Consider the following 3,218-nt stretch of genomic DNA (forward strand, 5'->3'; position numbering starts at 1 on the left):
CAGGCCAAAGAGGTCTTGTCAGCCCAACGGAGGTATGGAGCTGTCCCTTGGTGGCCATTCAGGGTCTGTCCAGTACTCTACCAAGAACTGTGAATTACATCAAAGTCATAAAAATGGATGAGCCCCCAAGGAGGTTTGTGTTTTTTTTTGGGTGGGGGTGGTGGTGCAGGGAGAGCAGGAACCAGAATTCAGGGAGAAAATAATCAAATAAATGCAGAATTGAACCAAGGTTTAAAAAAAGGTCATCATAATATTAACTGGTATTTATTGAGTGCTCACTATGAGCTAGGCAATATTCACTGTTGACAATGTATATTGTTATTAAGGCATTTAATTCCCATAATTACACTCTGAAATAGATACATTATTATCCCTGTTTTCCAGAGTGGGAAATGGAGGCACAAACAAATTAAGTTGCACAAAGTTTCAAAGCTTGTAAGTGGGGTCTGGCTACAGATTTCATTCTCCATTGGGTTCCTTGTCATGCTGCCTCTCTGTTTGGCCATACCATGCCAGACTCAAACAGGACTGGAGCTAACTGTAGAACTCTGGGCTTCTGCTAGGGAAGGTCATCAAATCTGGGTGAACTGGTTGTGTTGAATGAAAATGATCCTAGAGTTGAAGAAAACTAGGGTGTGGTGCCCATCATGACTTGTGATGGGTACTTCTTATTGAACATTTTTTTATCCAGTTGTAGTATAATAATAATAATATTTCTTGAGGTGTATACCAATTCTTGCAGGAGCAATTGAGAAGTGCAAGATGCGTATGCTGTCTTTAAGCCCTTAAAATCTGGTTGATCTGATTAGCAGAGAGAGAGGAAACATTAAGTAATGCTGAGGATAAAGTAAGAATCGCTTACATTGAATGCTAAAAAAGGGATAATTGTCTTGAAATTTACTGGGCAGAGTCAACCCTTCAGCTATTAGGATTTGGGAAAAATGTAATTGTGGAAGTTAACTGTATTTGAAAAGTTACAGAGGACTCTAGATATAGAGTAAAAGAGAAATATTTTAGAGGCAGAGGGTGGGGGTGGGATGAAGGGGTGGTGGAAGCATTTTGTATACTGTGTGAGGCAGATAAGGGCAAAAGGAAACTTGGACTCAGGTCCTCCTAGCCCAGGAAAGGAGAAACAAAAATACTGCATGCTACCTGCAGCTCTGCTTTTAAGAAATGGCCTTCCATAAACTCAGTGGTGATCAAAATGTTTAGAGCTAGAGTTTAAGGGCAAATTAGAAAACCTTTGTATTTTGTTTTTTGCCAGCTAGATCACCTTTTAGCAACCATATGGAAGATTGTCTTCTATGCTGGCCACCGGTGATAAAAATCCCTTTAGTCATCTTTCAACTCAAATGCAACAGCAAGGAGAGAAGCTCCAAAGGAAGTTCTGTGACAACTTTAACGGCAAAAATACCTCTTCTAGAACTGACTAGTAGAGGTTTATGGCTAGCTCTTCACTATGGATTTATTAAAACCAGAAGAAAAGACATAACAAGAGGAAACTGATTGTGCAGGTTGAAAATTCAGCAGTGTCTTCTGTGACTTGAGGAGGGAGTTCTGAGTAGAGCCTGAAATGTTGTGGAATGGTACCCAATCCTATAGGTAAACCCAACAGATTCCCCACATCAGAGAACTGTTCTTGGGGCACTACTGCTCCTGCAGCCTTCTAGTTCAGACACAGCTGAACATAGAGTTTTAGAGTTGGAAAAAGCCATATGGATCATTTGGACAAATTCTACGTCTCAAAAAATATCTCGAAGCCCAGACAGATTAAATGATACCTGTTAGAGGTTTGCAATAATTAATAAACTGTAACTCAGTTTCCCCTAATACGCACTGAGGAAAGGCTAACCCCATCCCCCATAAGCCTATGTGTCTAAGGGCACAGCACTTCCCCATAGGTTAAACAAAGAAACCACATAGAAACGGGAATAAAGGGAAATGGAAACCTTCCCCACCTGCATATCAGAGGGAGATAAAATCCCTACAGATCAAAGAAACGTCTGTTCCTGCAGCATTCCAAGAAACCATAACTCCCTAATCCACTACCTTCTAGTCACTATCAGGAAAAAATTTCACCTCTAGGGCTTCCTATTGGTCCCTGCACCTCACTCGGACCCTCAACCCCCTCCCACCAATTATCATTTCCATGCCTGGGAAAGTTCTGTATAAATTCAAGTCCCCCTCTTCCAGGAGTGGGCTGAAGTCTCTCTCCAGACCCCCACATGCTGGTGGGGGCGCTAAAGTCTGTTCTTCAAACCCCCTCCATTGGGAGAGCTTCCCAATAAATTACTTCTCTGGCTGTGGTCATATCAGTCTCTGTGTCCCAGTAAATGCCATTTTTCTCCAACGATACCTCTACTACTTCTTGTGGACTTAAGACCTTCTTCTTGGTGGCTACTGGTATATTACCTCTTTTAGAGGTAAATCTTCTCAAGGCTAAGGTACTGATGTCATTCTTTAAAAAATTTTTTTTATTAGATTTTTATAGAAAAACCATGCAGAAAGCAAAGTTCTCGTATTACCACTCCTCCCCCAGTTTTCTATTATTAACATTTTGCATTAGTGTAGAAACTTTGTTACAAATGATGAATCAATTATTATTATAATTGTATTATTAACTATAGTCCACAGTTTACATTAGGGTTCACTTATTGTGTTGTACATTCCTATGATTGTTTTTGGTTAAATTCTGGTAATATATCTACAACATAAAGTTTCCCATTTTTACCACTTTCAAGTATACAATTCAGTGGTATTAATTACATCCATTACCAAATCTTTTCCTTCACCTCTAACAGAAACTCTGTAAACTAAGTATTAACTCCCTATCCCCACCCCCAATACCCCTGGAAACCTGTATTCTAATTTCTGGCTCGATGAGTTTAGATATTTTAATTATTTCCTAAGTTTAGATATTTTAATTATTTCCTATCACTGAGATCATGCAATATTTGTGCCTGGCTTGTTTCACTCAACATGATGTCTTCAACGTTCATCTGTGTTTTGTAGCATGTATCAGAACTTCATTCCTTTTTAAGGCTGAATAATATACCATTGAATGTATATATCACAGTTTGTTTGTCCATTCTTCTGCTGATGGACATTTGAGTTGCTTCCACCTTTTGGCAATTGTGAATGATGTGCCTTCAAAATTATTCTTAAGGCAACATAATTTCACTGTAGAAGATTTGAAGAGTTATCAAATACAGTTATGC

This window comes from Dasypus novemcinctus, chromosome 16 (genome assembly GCF_030445035.2).
Source record: "Dasypus novemcinctus isolate mDasNov1 chromosome 16, mDasNov1.1.hap2, whole genome shotgun sequence".
Taxonomy (NCBI): domain Eukaryota; kingdom Metazoa; phylum Chordata; class Mammalia; order Cingulata; family Dasypodidae; genus Dasypus; species Dasypus novemcinctus.